Raw genomic sequence first — 25,307 nt, forward strand, 5'->3', positions numbered from 1 at the left:
TTATTCAATAATGTAATCAAATCAAAAACACAGAAATTTGCTCAGTTGCAGAATTGTCGCTGTCATGACTTTTAGTGTTTGTATGATGAATTTCCCCACAAATCGCTATCGCTCAATTCTGCAAGTGATTCTAATTTATCATCGCTGCTTTCTAGCTAAAACCACTTTTGACATAAAGGGACACTTTTTGGTTGCTATGGACAATCTCCAGTTTCCAGGCAGAAAAAACAGTATTTAGAATATAAAACTGAATGCAGGACACTGGACAGACCACTAGGGACAAAGGGGATGTGTATTTATTTTATACAGTACTGTAATCTGTAAGATTACAGTGTACTGTATGTGTACTATGTTTTTCCTTTTTTGAATATCGCAACGTCGCAGGGAACGGAGCTCGGCGGCACATGGGCACTGTGTGAATCGAGCGAGGAGACAGCTCGCTCACACAGCGGGGAGACATCGCAGGATCCAGGTGACAAGGTAAGTAACTTTGTCTGGATCCTGCAATGCGATCCGGAGTCTGGTTTGGGGATACCGCTAATGGTACTGAAATTTCACCCCGACCCAGAAATACCTCTAGGCAGGTTAAGGGACAGAGTTCAATGAAGATGCTTCATTATGATAATGAAGAACTGGACCCTGAAGAACAGTATTGGGTTCTGGATTTCTGTTATACTTCAAAACTTCATTAAAACTATATCTATGATCAAAGAGTTCAAGTTGGCTAGGTGAATACATTGTTTGGTCACTATAGATTACAACACATTTGTGTTACAGTATTCGCATTCGCTTACAAAATAAACCGGTCTGAATTTCTGGTAAATAGGTTGTATGAACTTCCTGCCACATTACACACATCTGTATGAAGCAAAGTCCACCATGTGTAATGTGTTATTTAGATTCAGTCCAAGTTTTGCTCAGAAAGGGAAAAAACTGTTATCTGGCTCAGTATCTTTGTACAATTTTATGTCCTTGTTTTGTTTTTTGTGAATACCTCTAGGCTACATTTTTTTATACTAATGTGTTAGACAGTTTTTTTGAGCCTGCCTTAAACTGCCCCAAATCTATGAGCATTAAGTAGAATCTGTCAGTGCTCAAGTTTGAATGGCCAGTCACGTTCACATTAAGGAGGTGAGTAAGGCCATTCACAGTATACATTTCTTTCCTGCAACCATGGGTTGCAAGAAATACATTTGCACAATTCCTCCATCAACACAGACAGTGACAGGGGAATCCCTCCTGGCGAGCAATTGTCTTCTCCCGGAGGAGAGCCGCTCCAGCAGTTTCTAACTCTAGTTGTGGGCCTTCAGAGAAAAACAAAGCCTCTGATTTCCTGCCTTGTTTCTGTAAGCAACATGGCCAGTCACAGTCTTTGAGTACGTCTGAAGGCCCACCCTAGGGTTAGAATGTACCTAACAACAATGAGAGGTTCAGAAGGTCAGGCCAGGGGGATTGTTTATCTATTTGTTTTTATCCTGGGCCTAGTCACAAGGTTTAAAGGGGTTGTAAAGGTTCATGTTTTTTCACCTTAATGCATTCTATGCATTAAGGTGAAAAAACATCAGAGGATTAGTGCCCCCCCCGAGCCGCCATTTACTTACCTGGCCTCCTCGAAAGTCCTGCGCCGTGAACGTGCTGGCTTCTCGGCCAGGCTTCTCGGCTCATTCATTGGTTGATTAATAGCAACACAGCCATTGGCTCTAGCTGCTGTCAATCAAATCAATGATGCAGTGCGCCGGGGGGTGGGGCCGAGTGATACAGTTGGCGGCTATGACCGCAGGCTGTATCACGGGAGCGCACCCGCAACAACTAACCCCCCATTGGAGAGAGTTCCCATAAAGGTGGTTAGTTCTTACGGGGAGGAGCTGAGACAGCCGCCGAAGGACCCCAGAAGACCAGGATTGGGGCCACTCTGTGCAAAACAAGCTGCACAGTGGAGGTAAGTATAACATGTTTGTTATTTAATTTAAAAAAAACTTTAGTGTCCCTTTAAGGTTTAAGGTTAGAAAAACAATATGACAGGTGGGTCCCACTATTTTGGTCATATATTGTGGAATTTATCATTCAGTGTTGGAATCTGGTCACTTAAAGGTCAAAGGTGATGGGTTACTGTTACTGATGCTGAATTTAAATAATTGGATGAATTGGTTTGTGGATATGTCACTGGATACTGTGACTGAAGCTTGATTTACTTCTGGGGACATTGATAAATTGTATTTTAATAGCAGGTAAGTATGTGTTTGATTTATTAAAAGGTTTTTTATAGTGTGAATGTGGTTGTTTTTTTTTTTTTACTTATTCTGCTTTTGGGGGAGGTGCAGATATATGGTTGTCCTCTCATTATAAAGGCCCTCCCAGATTCTCCCATAAGTCCCTCTATTTTACCCCATATTTTGGGGCACAAGGAGGTGGGGAAGAGTCTCTCAAAATTATGACAAGGGTACTTTGCAAGGAAGGGGGCTTTACTACCCTCTCTTGCAAGGTGGGCAATGTTGAAAGGCATATGGCCTGGTAGCGCTGCATGCTTTCTGACCTACCTTTCCTAACCATCCAGGCTACATAAAGGTCTGGTTGATATATTAGGGGGAATCCCATTTATTTGTATTTATAGTTACTATATATCCTTTACAGCTGTGGGGAGTTTTCTGTATCATTTTAGTGACAATACATTGCTGTAACAAATGACAATTTTGTAGACTTTGAAGAGCCACACATAATTATATACACATAATTATCTCTACATGCATAGAATTATGCATGCTGCATGACTTTTAGCATTTTTTTTTTCACCAAGATTAATGCACTCGAACATCTTATATCAGTTCTAATGTTTCAGAACCAAATCTCCAATGTTTGGGACACATTTAGTTTTTTCCCAAATATGAAAAGCAACCCCAGGTATTACTGTAAAATCTAGAGTAGACTGCAACTGTATTAAGTTTCAACATACTCATGCATCATAAAACAGCAGATAGAGCACCTTTTTGATGATTTTTCTTAAAGAAGTTTAAGTCTCACATTTGAGCCAATAAACAAATAAAAGTAGTTGACATGAGTTGAGAAGAAAATAAAGCAGGATATGAAGTATAAAAATTACTTGAAAGGCAGTATAACAGATTATTTTCATTTAAAGGAATTTAATTGTTGTATTACAGTAAATTATTTGAAAGTTTGAGTAAAATCATGAAAATATTTTCAGAAGATTCATAACTGCTAATAGTATAAAACAGCTCTCCTTACTCTGTGAACTCTCAGCGTTATCAGAAAATGTGTAAAATCAATTGTTTCTATTTCTATCCATTCTGTTTTTTGCATACAGGAGCAATAGGGTAGGCAAGGGAGGCTATATTTTAATTTAAAGGGAATCAATGCTTTCTGGTCAATTTTATTTTTGTATTTTTTTTATATTTTGTTTATTTTACAAATAAATCATTAATGTCAAAAGATACCCAGAGCAGAATGGGTTATACAAAGAGATGGCACAGCAGAACAGTGGGGTTACTAAAACTGGAGAGTGCAAAATCTGAAGCAGCTCTACATGAGAGTCAATCAGCTTCTAACTTCATCTTGTTCAATTAAGCTTTGTCAATAAGCCCTCGTTCACAATGGAGCAATTTTTCATGCGATTTGACAGGCTAAATTGCATGACAAATAGCAGCCTATTGCAAGCGATGGCACAGTTTTAATTGGTGCGGTGCCGCACTGATTTGCAAACGTAGTTCCTGCACTACTTTTGCCAATTTCGGGATTGACTTCAATAGACATCTGTGCATGAAGCCAACCATATGTCTCCCAAGTAGCACCTGAAATTGCACTGCCCTGCTACTTTGAAATCACGCTACTTCAAGTGAAGTAGCGTGATTTCAAAGTAGCATTAATGTGAACCAGGGCTAAAACAGGAAAGCTGATTGGTTTCTATGCAGCGCTGCTTCAGATTTTGCACTCTCCAGTTTTAGTAAATCAACCCCACCGTGCTTTGCATTTATCTTTGTCTAATAGAAGCCTCTTACTTTGCTATCTGATAAAGAATGAGTCACTGAGGTTGATTTACTAAAACTGGAGAGTGAAAAATCTGGTGCAGCTGTGCATGGTAGCCAATCAGTAGCCGATCAGCTTCAGACCACTCCCTGCTGAAAACGGGTCACAGGAGTTCAAAATGAATTGCACTTCTGTGACCCAGAGGAGAAGCCTAGCCTAAAAAGCTCAGGCTGGACTTCTTCTTCAACTACACTCTTCCATTATAGATGTATACCTACCTGGATTGGATGACTGCAACCTGCAGAAATCTTTGACACTTTTGGCTCAAATCTTTTGACCCAGGTCATTGCTCAATAGAACTATGTCCAAAATGAAGTGCTAACTCCCGGATTGAGCACCTTGGGGTAGGATAGAAGGTTTGAAGCATGCACCCAACAAATCTGCAGGAGCTGTGTACCATTATGAATTCAGGTCTGGACCAAAACCTATATTTCCAGTGGTACTGGATTCTTGTAGATAAAAGTGGTCACGAGTGCCGATCAGACTTTACTACAATATCTCGAGTTCCCATGCAGGCCTTACAGTCTGATGCCACTCAATCATATAAACAAACCCAAAGTCAGAAACTTTTTTTTCCAGAGCAGAAATATAATTTCGAAAAATAATTCCTAAGAACTTTGGATGTTTTGCTATAAATTTAGATTCAGAATGAGAAAATGCAAGTAGGCATACAATGATGCAGGCGTATTAGGCAACACGATAGGTTGGGTCTTATGGCATCAATGGCATATACCTGGTCGATATTGGGGTGCCTTTGATTTTTTTTTTATTATTATAATATATATATATATATATATATATATATATATATATATATATATATATATATATATATATATATATATTGTTTTTCTTTTATTTAAAAATACATTTACATTCATTTTGCAAAGGGGAATAGCTCTCCGTAATAAGGTTCAACAGAAAATATATCATTATAGGACCACTTGGCTATGCATTGGTAGCCTCATCCATCTGAGAGGGTTATCTGAACTATATGGGGCAGATTCACAAACAATTGCATGGGCGCAGTGTATGTGAGATACGCTACGCCGCTGTAACTTACTGTTCCCAGCTTCGAATCCACAAAGAATTCGCGCCGTAAGTTACGGCGGCGTAATGTATCTCTCGCGGCGTAATGGCGTGCAATTCAAATGCGGCGAGTAGGGGGCGTGTTTCATTTAAATGAAGCGCGTCCCCCCGCTGAACGAACTGCGCATGCGTCGTCCCTAAATTTCCCGCTGTGCATTGCGCTAAATGACGTCGCAAGGACGTCATTGTTTTGACGTGGACGTAAATTACGTCCAGCCCGATTCACAGACGGCTTACGCAAACAAAATAACATTTTCAAAATTATATGCGGGAACGATGGCCATACTTAACATTGAGTACGCCACCATATAGCAGCTTTAACTATACGCCGGAAAAAGCCGACTAGAGACGACGTAAAAGAATGCGACGGCCGCTCGTACCTTCGTGGATTGTCGGAAATAGCTCATTTGCATACTCGACGCGGATTACGACGGGAACGCCACCCAGCGGACGCCGAAGAATTGCATCTAAGATCCGAAGGTGTACGAAGACGTACGCCTGTCGGATCAAACCCAGATGCCGTCGTATCTTGTATTGAGGATTCAAAACAAAGATACGACGCAGGAAATTTGAAAGTACTCCGGCGTATCAGTAGATACGCAGGCGTACTCTCTTTGTGGATCTGCCCCTATATTTATACATATCTGCCAACACACAGCTACTGCTTAAATACTAATAAAGTTGGAAAGCACTGGACCCCCTGTGCTGTTGGCTCCATTACAGATGAACAATATGCAGCATCTATAGTTACATCTTTGTTTCCAGGCCAGGCAAAGAATATATCTCCCTAAATGTTTTTACTTTATAGAACAGCTGAGCTTGGGTTATAGCAGCTCCTTGGAATCTTTAATACACTGAAATGGAAATCATAACAGCTGGAGAAACTATTTCTTACAAATAAAGCATTTAATCCATATTACATATATAAGATAAGGACAATGATAATAAAATTAACAACGCTACTTGTCTGTTCAATAATTTATTCCTAAAACTTTCTGTTCTGCAGGTGTCTTTTACCATCAAGACGTTGAATCAATTCATCTGAATGCCATTAACTTCTCTTTGAGTTTCTCTTCCCATGTTGTTTTTGATTATTAACACTGAAATGCTGATGTGATTTTTTCCCCCTAAAAAGTGATATATGTGTTAAGCAGTGGCATTTAATAAATATTTGCTTTTACTTACTGGAAAGGGCTGAAATCAAGGTGGCTGAGCCTTATAAGAGTTTGTACAAATAGATGGGTGCTTGTACATAGGGTGCCAAAGCTCTTCTCCCCTATGTACCACTGCCTGGTCTCTCACATAAAGGTTGATTTACTAAATGCAAATAAACTGTGCACTTTTGCAATCACAGTTGCTCCAGAGCTTAGTAAATGAGGTAAAGCTTCACTTTACAAAGAATACTCAATCACATGCAAGTGTAGTGGCCTGGATACTTTCAGAGCCAGTGCTATGTTAAATTTAGGGGAAGGATTCAGAGAAATAGTTAGCTCTGAATTCATCTGATCGTTTAAATTTGGGTCTCTGCTCTGGCTTGGCTGTGCTGTGGGCTGACCTTCTGGCCGGGGATTCCCGTCACCCCCCGGACGGCAGGTGGCAGCAGTGTGGTCAAGTGTTCTGAGTGCCACTCCTTACTGGCCAATTGGGGCTGATTCCCTGCTGTGCATGCTGGGGAGGGGTATAAAGGGGGCAGACGCCATTACCTCAAGGTTCTTCCCTGTGTGGCGCCCACCATTGGGGTAGCCATTCCACAACACCCCCGCATATGGTCCTCCTGGCCGGGGTGTGCATGGGCAATATTGTTCCTGGTTCCGTTGGCACGGAGCGATTGATCCACTGTGTGGGCCCAGTAGTTGACTGGGTCCCCAATCTGGAAGGGGTCCCGAGCTGTCCGTCCAATTGGAGGAAGCCGGCCGGTGAGGAGTCTGTCTGGGAGATACCTAGCACGAGGCTGGTGTCCCAGGAAGGGACATTCATCATGTCCATTCATCAGGGACCACCTGAGTTCTGACAGGCTGGATGTTGGTCGCCTGTTAGCTACTGACTGTACAAAACTACCCGAAGGAGATTCGAGTGCTGAATCTACTAAGAAAGGATTCCGGACCATAATTGTCTCCAATCTTATAGGAGGGTCTGTGGCAGAGACTTATTCCTAAGTTCATGACTAAGCGCTGAATTGCAGCGTGAAACGCGTCGGCCATTCTGTATCCGTTGTTTGCAGTGCCTGTATGTACTTTTTACATTAAAAGACCAACTTTATTTTAAGTCATTTTTGGAGTGCGGCTGTCCAGAGTTCTTTTCGTTTTTTGCCCTATTCCTAAGTTCGAGTGACATTCTGGCTGCCAGTCTTGTGAAAGAGGCCTGTCCAGGTGCACTATACCCACTCCGGCCGGAGTGGCGAAGTAAAGTGTCGTTGGGAGCAGGACTGTTTCCTGTGTTCAGTTATACCTGGATCTACTGTCTCCTATTTTCTATCCCTTCACCTCTCTACTGTTTAACCGTTTTTACCCGGCTGGGTAATAAAAGCACAGAAATGACACCTGTTGTGTGGACATTTCATTTACTACAACTCTCATCAAGTATCCTAGATGGCGGAGATATAGAGGTAACGTGCCACCCAAAACAAACCAGCAGCTCCTTCGGGGGTAGTGCTACAAAAGGAAAAGAAAAAAATGGTAATACAAATAAATGCAAAAAAAAATCAACTTTCTATAATGTTTTAAAATACAACTTTATTATACTAAAAAACGTATTGTTCAGATGTAAAGTGTATTACGCTTACAATGCCTTATTATCGTGAATGTTATACTACTACAATGTTATGTTGTATTATATTCTTCTGTTCAATCAATACAAATTTGTGAAACGAAATTAAAAACAAGAAAAATTATTTTTGCTTGCACATGTTGGATGATGAAAGTCAGCGGAGCTCTCCCTCATTTAATAAGCTCTGGAGCAACTGCACTTTTAGAGTGCAACTGTATTTGCAAAAGTGCACAGTCTATTTGGCTTTGGTAAATAAACCCCATAGACTCTTGCAAACCTGATGCAGAACTTGCAGCATGTGTTGAAGGAAAGTGTAAATATAAGTCGATATTGGAGAATTTCCATTTAATTAAATATTCACCCCATAGGTTCACCCCTCTCCCAATCATCCATTGCATATATATTAGAGGAATTTCTGTATATCATGTGTGACCCCGCGGTGAAAATGACTAGTTTTAGACCATGTTATATTTTATGTTCTTCAAGCCTTAAATTATATGTAAAGCCCAAACTGTTTTGTATTGGTTGATATCGTGAAGATAAAACCTATGTCAAGTTTTTTGCTGTTCGTGTTCAATTGGGGAGATTTTCTTTACCATACCAGGATGTGAGAGAAATCTTGCTAGAGTAAAAGAAAGCCTCAATTAGGCTTCATTCACATGGGCTATCTGACCATATAACTTAAAATTCAAGCATTTTTTCCTTCCTAAAAGCCACAGTTATTGAGTACAGCTGCCTATAGGAATCAATTGTACATCAATTGTACATTGGTGTGCGTTGATACTTGTGGAAACACTTTCTACATCTAGGGGTGTGCACCTGTTTACACAGGTACCAGTGTATACTCATGTACAGCTGCACACAGTCATGCATTTGTATGGGTAGCTATTGCAGTGCCTGTGTCTCCTGGGTGGGGAAATATGCTCAAATTTTACAATTTAGAATTTACAATTTTACAATTTTTGGTCTCAGGTGCCTGTGTGCACGAGGCATTAGACAGTGACTCCAATTGTAAACCTTGTAAACCTGTTGCGGCATAACTCAAAATTTTGGATGTTCCCTCACTTCCAGTGCTGGTAACAATGTTCACCAAGGCAAATAGAAAGGGTGAATCTCTCTAGTGGCAACACAGACCATTATAAAAACCCAACAGGGGTTTAATCCATTCATACTGACAAGAGGAAAGGTCTGATGTTGCCAGTGACAAACCTCCATCCCTATACATAGCAAATACACAAAGAGTCGCCCTTAATCCATTCATACTGTAGCCAAGATGAGAAAAAAAAACTAAAGATGCACTTTATTATTATTATTATTATTATTATTATTATACAGGATTTATATAGCTTTAAAGCTAAACTCTAACTAGTGTAACACACGTTACTTAGCATGAATGCACTTAATCTAAAAAAATATATCTAACGCTAGATCCACTTTAAGAAGGACAAGTACACTATCACTGTACTGAATCCAGAAGGCATGGCAAGAAAGCAAACTATAAAACCATATAATAAAGGTTGTATTTTATCTTAGGAGAGATCATCCTCACTATTCCTGTCTGTCCTAAACTCCTTACTCGTCTATAAAACAATGGAGATAGAGGCCAGAGAAGAAACATTGAAGGAAACACCCAAGTGAACAGGTGTTTTTGCCTTTCTATAGATAGACATGATAGACAGAGGTATTTATTTGCAGAATTCAGGTGTTTCTGTACATAAGGGCATTTGGACAAGCTCCAAGACTAAATATCTTTTTCTCCCCTGGGGATAGTATACTTTGCAGCTCTTCAAGCTTGATTACAACAAGTTTAACGAACTTGTGAGAAAGATTCAACCTTCTTCGGATTACAGATATGTGCTATTAGGCCAGAAATTCTTATAGTTGTAATTATATCTCTCTGTTGAATTATGTAGTCTAAAGAACCAGGTGGTATATTATTAAGGCTTTCAATATTTGAGGTTGGACCTACAGTATAGTGTATCATATTAACCATTACAATTATATTTCAAAGTAAATGTACTGTATACTCGATATATACATTTTATATAAGCTTGATCATGTTAATGTAATTGAGTTGGTGGAATTGGGCTTTAAGTACACATTTCTCAAAACCTATACACCAAAATATATTTCTAAAAGATTGTCATAGATTTAGTAACCCTTTAAATCACAGAGTATGTCAGCTTTTGTTCACTGTAGAGTTGGCATGCTCAAGCTCTGAAGATAGAGCCGGGTCAAGGCCTTTGATATGAGCTTGGCCTGAGGGATGACACTGTGTTCCGCTACCACCTATCACGGAGGTCTTCTCATCCTCTGACTTTCCCAGCAGATACTGTGTTTAGTGTTCCGCCTATCACAGTTGTCCTCTTGTCTGAGGATGAAAGAAGGTCCGTGATTGGTGGAACACTAAACACAGTGTCTGCTGAAAAACTGAGTCCGAGGATGAGAGGTCCTCCGTGATAGGCGGTAGCGGAACACAGTGTCAAACACCTTTCACGGAACGGAACGGGGAAAAATCGGGTTCACATTCACTTTAAAGACCGGTCGCGCACATATACGTCGGCAGAATGGCACAGCTGGGCAAAGTGATGTATATATACGTCACTTTAAAATTCTTGCCTTGCGGGTGCACATGCGCCCCTGCCGCGGGCTCTGTGACCATGTCGGTGTCCCACGATTGGGTCACAGAGCTGCAGAATGGGGAGAGGCCAGTGTAAACAAGGCATCTCCCCATTCTGCCTAGTGACACTGACACTCATCTCTGCTCCCTCTCATCGGGAGCAGTGATCAGTGATGTGTCACTCGTAGCCACGCCCCTAACAGTTAGAATCACTCCCTAGGACACGCTTAACCCCTTCCTAGCCCCTAGTGGTTAACCCCTTCACTGACAGTCACATTTATACAGTAATAAGTGCATTTTTATAGCATTGATCGCTGTATAAATGACAATGGTCCCAAAATAGCATCAAAAGTGTTCAATATGTCTGCCATAATGTCGCAGTCACGTTAAAAATCGCAGATTGCCGCCATTACCAATAAATAAAATTGTTAATAAAAATGACATAAAACTATCCCCTATTTTGTAGACGGTATAACTTTTGCGCAAGCCAATCAATAAGCGCTTATTGCGATTTTTTTACCAAAAATATGTAGAAGAATACGTATCGGCCTAAACTGAGGACATTTTTTTTTCGATATTTTTTGGGGATATTTATTATAGCAAAAAGTCAAAAATATTGCTTTTTTTTCAAAATGATCGCTCTATTTTTGTTTATAGCACAAAAAATAAAAACCGCAGGGGTGATCAAATACCACCCAAAAAAATCTCTATTTGTGTAAAAAATGGACGTCAAATTTGTTTGGGAGCCACGTCGCACGACCGCACAATTGTCAGTTAAAGCAATGCAGTGCCGAATCGCAAAAAGTAACACGATCCCTTGGCAGCCAAATGGTCCGGGGCTGAAGTGGTTAACATTTAGCTTCAATTGATTTCAATGGGGTTCAGATTCTGCACCTGAACTTTAGGCACTTCAATGCTGGACACTTTCACCCCCTTCCTGCCCAGGCCAATTTTTAGCGCTGTCACACTTTGATTTACAATTGCACTGATATGCAACACTGTCCCCATATAAAAGTGATATAATCTTTTTGAGACAGATAGAGCTTTCTTTTAATCACCACCAGGTTTTTATTTTTTTCTAAACAAACAGGAAACAAAGAGATAAATAGAATGGTAAAAAAAAACAACATTAATGTTTGTGGATTCTGGATTTTTTCTTTTATTTCTTTTTTAATTTGCAGAATTTTTTCAACACTTTTTGTAGGATTTTAACAATTATTTGAATCGTTTTTATACCTATATATACCCATGTAAAAATTGTTTTACGTTAATAGCAAATTTTCATTTAACTGTTCATCCCATTCATGGGCAGCATTACTTTTTAATGAGCTTTTTTCCTATCATTTGTTAATGTCATAGCCCCGTGCTAAGACCCAAAGTGAGCTAGTGATCAATATCTATATATCACTATGCTGAACCTCTCCTATATAACATCATCCTTCACTGCTTCCTCATCAGGATAAACAAGTCAATATATAGAACCAGAAGTCACAGGAATGATTTTTCAGCAAATAGTGGCAGCTATGCCCCAAGCTTACACATTATGTTCCCTTCATGCTGACAAATATTCAATAGGTTAAGGTCTGCATATTTATTTAGTACTGACACTAAACCAATATTACAATGGTTTTACAGAGATTGCTCATTGGAGTAAGTAAATAAGTGAAGAATCTCTTAGTACGCAGACAGTGACAAGTTCTAACAAATATCATCTGTACTCTACATCTGAAATGTGTACAGATAAGATACACTCAGATTTTTATGTCTGCTATTCATGTCAGCCAGCATTCAATTAAAATACATTTTTAGACCATACAGCATGATAGAGAAGTGAAAAGGGCTTTATTTTATCAGGTCTAATAGTAAACAAGAGGGATCCACATTTCCCGAGCACTATACTACTATGCAAAAGTTGTAGGCAGGTGTGAAAAAAAATGCTGCTAATTATGAATGCTTTCAGAAATAGCAGTGTAATGCTTTATTTTTTGTCAATTAACAAAATGGAAAGTAAATGAACCGAAGAGAAATCCAAATTAAATCAATATTTGGTGTGACCACCCTTTTCCTTCGAAACAGAATCAATTCTTCTAGGTACACTTGTACACAGTTTTTGAAGGAACTCTGCAGGTAGGTTGTTTCAAACATCTTGGAGAACTACCGTGTTTCCCCGAAAATAAGACCTACCCCGAAAATAAGACCTACCCCGATTTTCAGAAAAACATGCAATATAAGCCCTACCCCGAAAGTAAGACCTAGTTTAAAGTGCTGGTGAAATACTAGTGTTATACTACAGTGTTATATAGTGTAGACTGTGTGTGTGTGTTTGTTTATATGATCTTGTTGTGCCAAATACCTTCGGTATAGCGCTGACCTCCCGCTCCTCTCAGCTGATCTTACGCGGCTCTCCTCTTCTCCTCTCAGCTGTCAGGGGGGATCTCGGGCCCCCCTCCCTCTGTATTCTTTAGACCCGGGAAGAGACCTCCGGCGGGCCATGGAAGCGCCGAGCGAGCGGCGCTCAGCTGATGTCACGCTGCTCTGCTCTCTGCAAGCTGTCACTGGGGAATTTGGGCCCCCCTCCCTCTGCATTCCTTAGAGCCGGGAAGAGACCTCCGGCCGGCCATGGAAGCGCTGAGCGAGCGGCGCTCAGCTGATGTCACGCTGCTCTGCTCTCTGCAAGCTGTCAGTGGGGAATTTGGGCCCCCCTCCCTCTGCATTCCTTAGAGCAGGGAAGAGACCTCCGGCGGGCCATGGAAGCGCTGAGCGAGCGGCGCTCAGCTGATGTCACGCTGCTCTGCTCTCTGCTCATCTGCAAGCTGTCAGGGGGAATATGGGCCCCCCTCCCTCTGCATTCCTTAGAGTCCTCCGTGGGCCATGGAAGCGCCGAGCAGGGTTCAGCTGATGTCATGCTGCTCTGCTCTTCTGCATGCTGTCAGCAGTGCTCAAAGAGGGAAAGAGAGCTCCAGGGGGTTACAGATGCACCCAGCACTTGAAGAAGGTATGTGGCACAATTGAATTGCAGACATACACATTTTGCAATATGTGGTGCTGTGAATTTTAGGAATTTACAAGCTTTTTTACACAGTTCCACAGCGGATTTCTGACAGGCAGAAGGGAGAGAAGACAGCCCCCGGCATGATAAGACCTACCCCGAAAATAAGCCCTAGTGTCTTTTTGGTTGCCCAAATTAATATAAGACCCGGGCTTATTTTCGGGGAAACACGGTAGCCACAAATCTCCTGTGGATGTAGGCTGCCTCTGTGGGGGCGAAACCATCACTTCCAGGACTCCTTTTTTTTACGCTGAAGATAATATTTCTGTTTTTTTTATTCTTTTTAATGAGTTTGCATGAAAAAAAAATAAAGTTACATAATACAGCCTCTGGGCATACCCCGGCTGAGGTAACAACAATTAAACAATCCTATACATTTATACTACTGAAGATAGTTCTTAATGACCTTGGCTGTATGTTTGGGGTCATTGTCCTGCTGCAGAATAAACTTGGGACCAATCACATGCCTAACTGATGGTAGGATATGATGAATAAGTATGTAGTGCCCTGCTCCCATTGATCAGGTGCTATGTTAAATTTAGTGGGTGTCTGGGCCAGGGCCATCTTAATAGCATCACGGGCCCCTGGGCAAAGTAAATGCTCTGGGGCCCCTACAATGGAGACAGTGCAGGTAGACAGACATCAAGTAGGTAGGTCTGGAGGCAGACAAGCGGAGCTTCCCCTTTTGGGTGGAGCTCCGCATTCACTACATGAACAATCATTCTGTACAGCAAAGAAACTGGGAAAATACTACATACATAAAGTAACAAATCTGTCCTGTGCATATAATATATCTGCTAGATTGATGCCTCCCCAGCACTATGGCTCCTCTACACCCTGGATATCCCCCCAGCACTCTGACCCCTCTACACCCGATATCCCCCCAGCACTCTGACCCCTCTACACCCCAGATGTTCCCCGAAGCACTGTAACCATATACCATAAGATACTCCTTGTATTGTGACCCCACATACCCCCTACACTGTGGCCTTTTTACATCCCTTCCTTTGAGTCCCGAGCATTCAAGCTGCATGGGGCATGGTCAGAGCATCACTGTTGCTCCGGCACTGCCCCTCCCTGCTGGCTGTAAAATAATAGGTATCATTCTGCACAGCGCGGTGCACCGCTGCCAGCCTGCCTCCCCTGTGTATCTATCACTCTCAGTGCCATCATGGGGCCCCCAATTTCGGGGCAGCATGGGCTCAAGGACCAGCTGCTTTGGGGAAAGTGAAGGGGCCCCCCATGCAGCTGGGGCCCCTGGGCAATGCCCAGGTGTGTCCTCTCATTAAGACAGCCCTGGTCTGGGCCGATAGTTGGCTCAGACTTTATAATGATTTATGCTAAATTAGTCTCTGTTCTGGCTGTGGCTGTGCCTGAAAGGATTTTCCCACTTTACTTGTAGGTGGCGATACCACCACAGGCCAAAGTTGGAACACGGGCAGGCTATGGTGTATTAAGTGTCTTTTCCCGGGAACAGCCCAGTGGGAGTGGTCTCCCCGCTTGGCATGCTGGGAAAGGATACTTAAGGGGCAGACATCAATTTTTGGGGTCCTAAGCCTCGTGGCCCTCCTGGCGCGAGGTACGTGTCGTTGTGATTTTTCAGTCTCGGGGCCACATTGGCCTGAGGCTGCATTTCTACCAAGTAGGCCCAGTTATCCTGGCTGGGGCCTACAACTGCAAAGAGATCCCAAGCTGTCCGTCTACTAGAGGAAGCTACTTAATGGAGGAAACCAGGGGAGGACCTGCCCAGGAGGAGACCATGTGGAAGGCTAATGTCTCGGGATAGGCCTGGTGACCCCATTAAGGGGGATCTACAGCTCAAGTTATCCTACAGTTTCGCCGGGTTGGCTTAAAGGCTCTTTAACTGTATGGCTGGAAGTTCGGGTGTCAAATCCTGTGGCAGAGGATTCCGGAGTGTTCGTTTTCGCTCACAACCAGTCTGTGGCAGAGACTGTTGCTGATCAGTGTTCGTGCATCATTCCGGCTGCTAGGCCAGGTGAGAGGGGTCTATCCGGGTAAGCAATATCCACTTGAGAGGAAGTGGTGAATGACTATTGGGACTTTTTTTCCCCAGTGATCTGTACTGTGCACCTGAACCTTCCCCCTTCATCCTTCTACTTTCCTGCAATTTATGAGAAAAATAAAACCTTGCAGCTAAGGGTTTTACATCTCGTGTGGACATTGGAGTTCTTGACAGACTTTCTTCCCCTAGACAACGAATATTGAGGTAACGTGCAAGGCCCAAATCTAAACCAGCAGCTCCTACGGTTGTAGTGCTACAAGTATCTCCTTGTATTTCTCTGCATTGAAGACACCATTGATCCTGACCAAATCTCTTACTCCATTGCATGTAGAAATACAGCCCAAAACTTGCAAGTAACCTCCACCGTGCTTCACTGGTGCCTTCAGACACTCATTACTGTACCGCAGTCCAGCCCTTCAGCAAACAAACTGCCTCTTGCTACAGCCAAATATTACAAAAATTTGACTCATCAGTCCAAACCACCTGTTGCCATTTTTTCAGACCCCAGTTCCTATATTATAGTGCATAGTTGTGTCGCTTAGTACTGTTACCACGTTGGAGGTATGGCTTTTTGGCCGCAATTCTTTGATGAAGACCACTTCTGGCCAGGCTTCTGCAGACAGTAGACAGGTGTACCTGTGTATCACTGGTGTCTGCCATTTCTGTGCTGATAGCACTGCTTGACCTGCTTGATGTGTCTTGCATCTGCTTCCTTGGCCAACTACTGGGTCTATAGTCCTCAACGTTGCCCGTTTCCCTCTGTGCTTTTTAAAGGAGCTTGAACAGCACATCTTAAAACCCCAGTCTGCTTTGAAATCTTTGCTGGGAGAGACATTGCTGATGCAGTATAACTACCTTGTGTCTTGTTTCTGTGCTCAGTCTTGCCATGGTGTATGACCTGTGACATAAAACGGTCTTCCACAACCTCACTTTAATAGCAGAGTTTGACTGTTCCTCACCTAGTTTTAAGCCTCCTACACAGCTGTTTCTGTTTTAGCCTACATATAAAATTGATAATTATTAGCTCTGCTTGGTATAATTGCTTAATCAGACACCTGACCCTAATCCTACAAAATCCCTGACTTTGGGCAAGTATGCAAAGCGTGCAAGAACTGATGTTGGTTTGAAGCCAAAGGATAGTCACATCAAATATTGATTTAGATATTTCTTCTGATCGCTCACTTTGCATTTCTTCACATCTGCCTAAAACTTTTGCACAGTACTGTATATACTTGAGTGTGTGTATATATGTGATATGGGGGAGCCTGGTATTACCAGCAAGCTGTGTGGTGTCCTATACATCTTTGGTTACAGACAGCACTGCTTCCCTCTAACTCCTGCAAACTACTTCCTGGCGTTTTCAGCACTCTCTTGCAGGTGGAATCACTGTTACAGGACTGAAATACCTATAATCAGGGATTGCAGATCTTTTTACACAAAATCTACCTGAGCCTCAAAATTCTGGGTACCATATAAAGACATAATAAACGTGGGGAAGCTAATAATCAGCTTTCCCCTTTTGTCAGATCATCATGGAACCCCTCACCTTGCATGGATGAGAATCACTGTATATAAAAACTTTGTCATACTTACCTCTCCCCAATGTTTCAGTTGAGTTCAGTCATGTGAATAAACACCATGGCGTTCAGGCTGTACCTGTCTGGCATGGGTTGGACAACCTTTGTCTTTATTTCAACAAGTCTTTTATTTGTTTTCGTATTGTTTGTTGTATTTTTTTAAGTTAAATTAATGCCCGGTTCACATAAATGCCGTGCGGCACATCGCATGTGATTCGCACAGGAATCTCACTGCATTCCTGTGCAAATCACATGCGTTTCTGCAGCAGTGCGGTTTGAGCCATTCATCTTTCAGCACAGTGTATCCTGGTGGACATCTTTCGAACATCAAAGTGGTCAGTAGCCTGTGGCTATTCTTTGTTGTATTGAACTTTTCTTAGGGGACACCACTGTTTACAACAGATCTTTCCTAAAAGGGACCTTGGCACTCCTTTCACTGTTAGCTGTTAAGACACTGATACCTTTTACCCCTGTGTATTATAAATATCTTCCTTCAAAAGTTGAACGCTCCTCCATAGAATTTAGGTGGTGGATTTACCCACTGACCAGTGGTTAGATAGGGACTGGTAAATTTCATTCAGGCCTCATACTCAATGTTATCTCTCTGACTCTGAATTGGGAAATATTGGATGTGTTCAATGTTGTTCTAGTGAATTGGCAGAGTTGTTCTCCACTCACCCAGTGTGTTTCTGGCAAAGCCTTTCACTGGCAGTAAAGAGATCGAACACCACTAATCATTTCATTGTATGATGCAGCTGTTCATATTCTACTGCTTTTTCTGCTGTTCAGTCTGTTTAACTAATACTTCTCCCCAGAGCTTATTGTCATTCGTTTTAATAAAGCCCATTCATCAGTAATCAGTGTGTCGGTGTACTGTGGGTCCAGTTACAAGGCAGGTCATCACTGTAAAAGGTATGAGAACCCATTATTTACCTGCAGCTTCTGCATGTATAAAACTACACTTTAAATTAAGGCATTCTTTCTCATTACCTTCCAGAGAGGGATCAAGGCAGGTTGGAGCTCATGGCAAGATAACAGATGTGTACCTCCCAATCTGTTTGATTTACATTGATAAAGATTGGAATAGATACAGCTTTGGTCAAATGCACCATTTCCTGGCTTACTGCATGGGCATGGAGATTAAAACTGGCCCCCTGGACATCCCTTGGCCGTTTCTTTCCTACTTTGCACTCTAAGGCATTGCTCATGTACTTAATGGGACAAACAGTATGTAGGAAGAACTGATCTTAAGTCACTTTCATGTCCAATGACTCCCTAATGGACATACAGGTGAAACTCGAAAAAAAATTGAATATTGTACAAAAGTTAATTTATTTCACTAATAAGCAACTTAAAGGGTGAAACCAATATATGAGATAGACTCATTACATGCAAAGCAAGATAGTTCAAGTCGTGATTTGTCATAATTGTGATGATTATGGCTTACAGCTCATGAAAACCCCAAATCCACAATCTCAGAAAATTTGAATATTGTGAAAAGGTGCAATATTCTAGGCTCAATCAGCTAATTAAAGGCAAAACACTTGCAAAGGGTTCCTGAGCCTTTAAATGGTCTCTCAGTCTGGTTCAGTGGGAATCACAATCATGGGAAAGACTGCTGACCTGACAGTTGTGCAGAAAACCATCATTGTCACACTCCATAAAGGAGAGAAAGCCTCAAAAGGTAATTGCAAAATAAGTTGGATGTTCCCAAAGTGCTGTATCAAATCACATTAATAGAAAGTTATGTGGAACATAATTTTTCGAGTTTCACCTGTATGTCCATCCATGAGGGGAAACCTTTTCTCAAGAAAAGGCAAGCATTTGTCTGTAGAAAGAAGACTGTTATAATAGCTACAGGTACTGTATTTACCCATCTAATTTAAGGATATTTCCATTAACAATAAAAATCTTGAAACATTACTTTTGGCAGCAGGCTCCAATATAGGTCATACTGAACCCATCCCAAGTGTAGCTAATAAAATATCTACAACAGTAGAAGTAAACTCTAGCATAAGAATATATATATATATATATATATATATATATATATATATATATATATATATATATATATATATTTTGTATAACAATAAGTAAAACAGTTTCCCCCTATTTTGTTCTTGTTTTCTCTCCCTGCACTGTGCACGTCTTGTAGACTCTTTGTATAAACTTTCTGTGGATGTGTGCTAGCTCTAGTAGTGGCATCTGAATGTCACAGGTTTATTGCGGTGACAACAGCAGAAGATGCCAGAGCACTGTGTGTTGTTACAGCTGCTTTAGTTCAGCTTATGAGTGCCCAGAAATGGGTGACAATGCAGTAGTTACATTTAGAAAGTCTGATTACTATCAAATTATGAATTCTTTAGTTTCATTATTTGTTTTTTGTTTTTTATTCAAGCATCAACAACTCTTAATTGACTTTAGGAGACATCAATTGCACCTGTGTCATCCTTGAATATGAGATCCCTTCTCCCCATCTTACATATCGTTACATACAGTATATATTGTACATGTACATCAGTCCCTGCCCTCAAGGAGCTTACAATCTAAGGTCTCTGCCTCACATCCATACATTCTAGAGGCACTTTAGACAGGAACCAGTTAAACTACCAGCAAGTCTATGGAGTATAGGAGGAAACCCACGCAGGCACAGGAAGAACATGCAAACTCCAGGCAGGTAGTGCCATGGTTGGGATTCAAACTAACAACCTTAGTGCTGCCATTTGGAAGTACTAACCACTGTGCTCCCCTTCCTAATGAAAGCTATCAAGATATTAGTGGGTTGAGCTTCTGCAGCTTTGGGCAAGTGCTAACATCCACACAGTTGATGAGCAGATATCACTTGACTTGATTATGTCATCACCATGCCTAATTATTTACTGATAAAGTAAATGCTTCTGGTTGCAGAGGTTACCGTAGCTAACAATGGACATCTTACTTCAATTGCTTGTATCCTTCCCATTACCATATTGGTGGTCCTGATATGACCAGACCTGTAGTGTATTTAGGTTTTGTGCTGCCCTAGGCCTGACTAAACTCGTGCACCCCCTAATTTAAATATGACCCACCCCTTCCTTTCAAGGCCACACCCCTTTCTGTTTAAGACCCACTCTGAAATTTTCGAGGGGTCTGGGGGGGAGGGATTCCCTTAATCTGCAGAGATTTCCTCTCACTTCCTGTTTGGCTGTGGGGCAGAAAATGAAGGAAAATCTCTGCAATGGGACAGGGATGGTAAAAAATAAACTGACTGGAGCTGTAACCCTCCCTTACTCTATCCAGAATGAAAAAAAGGGATGGAGAGGAATAAGAAGATATAACTATGCCAATGGTGCAGCAGAAAACATATAGCACAGTGAGGAAGGGTTGTGGTCCAGGATAATAGAACAGTCAAAATTAGACCACAGTTGCGGAATGCTGGCCACCCGCATACCAGAAGCAGTGCGGCCGCTTTATGGGGCCTAGACTAATTTGCCCCTCAGCACAGTCTGTCCCTTAAGACTGGCTCTACACTAACAGTGTAGCACAAGCCGGCGGGGACTCTTTCCGTGCTTCCCCCCTGCAAAGTGCTGGCCTTGTTGGCCTAGGCTAGGATACAGCTCTGGACCAGACCATGAAGGAATGGTCGTGGTGAAGTACAGTAAGACACACTACATTTCTCACAATCACAAGGAGATCTGATTGCAGCTCATGCATTGTAAGGACACACAAATTCTGTCTGTCACAAGAGTCTGTCGTTAGGAAAAAAGAATGACGTTACAGTGGAAAAATTACAAATTGATGTGGGAGACTGCAATCGGATACCTCCCTGTAACCTTGGGCAAGTCATCTTATCTTTGTGGGCGAGGTTTTACAATTCCCATGACTAGAAAGTCATAATGTTATCTTATGAATAACTGAAATATTTCCAGCAATGGTGGACAATGTTGCTATTATATATAGAGAGTAAACAATTAACCAAAAAGCTATATTGTCACTGAAACCAGTAGTGGAACAAAATCTTCCACCACAAATGGTTGAACTTTAGAGAGAAATTCCTTAGAGCAGTAAAATTGAACAACAAAATAGATTGTGAAATAATTATTTCCCAAAAGAAAGAGAGTTCTTATTAAAGTTCAAAATGTTCCATTCTACAAGCAGCCACCTACAGAAATCTTTAATACATAGCATGTGCCATTAAATATTCAGTATTCAGTCAGTGCAATAGTGCAAACCCTATTCACTGGCACAGCTAGCTAGTTCCCCATCATTCAGCTACTGTGCTGGGATGAAATAAATATTCAGTATTTCTGTTTGTGAAAGAACATGTGAGACACTCCTCTACATGGTACAGTACCAGTGCCTAGTTATTGTCCCATGCCATCTTAAGTGGTGGGGAAAGTGGTCTCAAAACCTGTGGCTGAATGGTTTGTGCTTGTTAAGAGGGGGGCAGTAAAACAAACCTGTTGCTTTACCTCCCTTCTGCCCCAACTCACTTTACCTGTGCTGCCTTGTACCTGATTCCTTCCCTGCAACTGATAAGAATACCGAGCACTTCCATATGTGGGGGAGCATGTGAGCTACTCCCTCTGTAGTGGGGCCCAAGCCTAGTAAGCGATCTCTAGGCCTAAGCACTGTCATATGACCAATGTAATGATATCACTGCTCCCCCAAGGTCACTGACACAGACAATCACAGTGCTGGGTACAGAGGAACAAGAATCTGGGAGGGTGTACAGGTAAGATGAATAAAAGAGGGTCAAAAGATGCCCTTTCCAGAGACACTGTCATCTATTCTTGCGTAGCCAAGTCTGAATTTTCCCTTAAAATATGTCTATTGATAAAATGTCAGCATAACTTAACTCACATTATTATTTTAAGAGTAAAATTTGGAAGGGGGAGGGGAAAGATAGGGGAGAGCTTCTGTTGGCGCACCGCTACAGCTCCCAGCAATTGCCTCCCCCGGATTGTCCACAGCGTCCAGCTCCATGCCATCACTGCACAGACACACTGTAAGTATTATGCCCTAGGGGGTTCTTTCATATTCACCCTATTGTTGTCTTTTAACATTATTGCCCCATACAATCTTTTTGGGGAATTAATACAACCATAGTTCTTTACTACAGATCCAGTTCATGTGCTTCGCTCCTGAAGATTGGCCACAGCCATGAAACGCGTTAAGGTACAGATGCCGTGTACTTCGTCATATCCAGTTCAACCATGTTATATTTATTACCCCAGATAATAGGCTCAATGGGTGTCCGTGTCAATCCCTCTTGGGATGTTTTACCTAGTATCTATCATAGGGAACCATGAGGCCCTACAACGGGGCATTGCTGTGTGTGTGTGTGTGTGTGTGTGTGTGTGATCCATTGGACCATGTATTGCCTTATTGTAATATCTTGTTTATTTTTATCACAGGATTAAGAGAGGCCCCTAAGCACATTCTCTACAACAATTTTTATATGTTCAATCAAGTTTATTGTTCGAATTTGTATAATTACCATGTATGAATCGAATTTGCGTTTTTTTGTATTATCATCATATTACACCCTGGCTTTTACAATATTCAATATCAATTTTATAAAATAAATTATCATACCTACTTTGCACATACTAATTTTATTTAAAGTCCCAATATTCCTTTTCTTCTCCTTCCCTTTCTTCCCCCTTCCTTCACCTCCCCTCCCCTTCCCCCCTTCGCCCTCCCATCTCTTTCCCATCCCCCTTCCACCCAATTATCCTTAGTGACAGGGAACTTACCCGGCCTTTCCTCATTTAAAGTCCCAATTCCAATTCCTCTCTGTTTTATAACATTATTTTAAGAGTGATGATATGTCACATACCTGATAGGAAGCTGAGATGATGAGGGTGGTCTCTCTTGTATCTTTGGCCCAAGCACCTCTGAAAGTTGAACAGACAGTGACATGGGACAGGACAAACACAAGTGCCAATCAATGCCATGGATAGGAGCAACAAGTAGGCAGCGGTACAGAGCAGGATCCAAGCTCAAGTCAGCCCTTTAAAAGCATATTTCATGGTCTGTGATTATCAGGAGGGGTAGTAGGTGTTTCACAACTATCCAGCCCTTGGGGCAATATCCTGCCCACTGATAGGAGGCAGTGTTCCTCCCACTGACACCAATGGCAGGGCACTATTCCTTTTGCTAATATCAATGATGGGGTACTATTCCTTCTGCTAACACCAACGATGGGGCACTATTCCGCCTACTAATACCAATAGTATAGCACTATTCCTCCTATTGATCACAGAAGCTATGTGATGTATTTATTCCCACTAATCACTAAACCAGAGGCATTATTTATTTCCACAAAATTTGGGATATTTTATACTTTTTTTTTACCCCTGCTGGCCACATTCCGTGTGAAAAGTGTGAAAGACAGTAAACTGGCCCTTTGCTTAGAGACTTTGGAGAAAATAAAAACGAATAAACTTGCATGCTTTCATGACATAGATACCTTAATTTTAAGATCACATTCAAATGTAGGGTTCAGGTTTTGCTTTTAAATATGAACCACTGCTTGCAGTTGTGTCTTTGGTACAACCGGATGAAAATAAATTCTTGCATGTAGTAAAACACGGCTCTGTGGTTTTGCCTAGGCCTCACACCATATTGTGTAGCTTTTTTTTGAGGTGTTAGAATGTTTATTCCCTGCATCTTGTTGTTAGCGGCTTCAGTGTGTGTGAAAAGGAACTAGTTTAGCTTGTTATCTGAGGTTTCCTCTTTCGCTTGGTGATAATTTTTTTCCTTTCTGAGAAACCGTGTACAAAATTATAGATTCAGATCGGCAAAATTTGTTCCATAGAGGTTTTCATTAAAAGCAAAGATATATTTTTTTCCCCCAAGTCCAGTGCTGACTTTAGAACAACTTTTTTTTTTTTTTTTTATATATAAAATATCATATTAATCAGTAAATAATTAGCTGAATAGTATTAGTTGATATTGCTCAGAACATATATCTATTTATTTAATATTCTACCATTAAAACAAAATCCATAAAGTGTGTAGGCAAAGGACAACCCCTGCCACACCACCAAGTCAAGTGACCAATGAAGAACCAATGTGCAAAAAATGAATAGCTAAACTGACTTTTTAACCTCCCTGGCGGTATGATTATGTCAGATTTTTTATGCTGAAAGCGGTACCATTATTTTGCATGGAAATTTTGCGTTTTATATTTTAGGCCTGTAATTCTTAGGCCGCGTACACACGATCGGTTAAAACGATGAGAACGGTCTGGTGGACCGTTTTCATCTGTCCAAATCGATCGCGTGTGGGCGCCATCAGTTATTTATCCATAGGTTAAAATAAAGCCAACTTGTTTTAAATTTAACCGATGGATTCCTAACCGATAGAAAAAAAACAATCGTTAGTAGGCACAACCATCGGTTAAAAATCCACGCATGCTCAGAATCAAGTCGACGCATGCTTGGAAGCATTGAACTTTGTTTTTTTCAGCACCTCGTTGTGTTTTACGTCACCGCGTTCTGAAACGATCGTTATTTTAACCGATGGTGTGTAGGCGCGACGGACCATCAGTCAGCTTCATCGGTTAACCAATGAAAACGGTCCATCAGACCGTTCTCATCGGATGGACCGATCGTGTGTACAGGGCTTTAGGAATAACTCACTTAAATCTGTCCAAACAAGAGTCTAGTAGACATCCCGGGTATGATAAAGTTTGAAACACAAAATCATAAATTATAATCTAATAAATAACTATAAATAATTATAACAAATAATAAAAATTATTCAATAATGTAATCATATCAAAAACACTGAAATTTGCTCAGTTGCAGAATTGTCGCTGTCATTACTTATAGTGTTTGATGATGAATTTACCCACAAATCACTATCGCTCAATTCTGCAAGGGATTCTAATTTATTATCGCTGGTTTCTAGCTGGTCTAAAACCACTTTTGATGTAAAGGGACACTTTTTGGTTGCTATGGACAATCTCCAGTTTTCAGGCAGAAAGAACAGTATTTATAATATACAGTAAAACTGCATGCAGGACACTGGACAGACCACTAGGGACAAAGGGGTGTGTATTTATTTCATACAGTATACTGTAATCTGTAAGATTACAGTATACTGTATCTATACTGTGTTTTTTACTTTTTGAACTTGACACCGAACTCCGTC

This window comes from Rana temporaria, chromosome 4 (assembly GCF_905171775.1).
Source record: "Rana temporaria chromosome 4, aRanTem1.1, whole genome shotgun sequence".
In the NCBI taxonomy this organism is placed as follows: domain Eukaryota; kingdom Metazoa; phylum Chordata; class Amphibia; order Anura; family Ranidae; genus Rana; species Rana temporaria.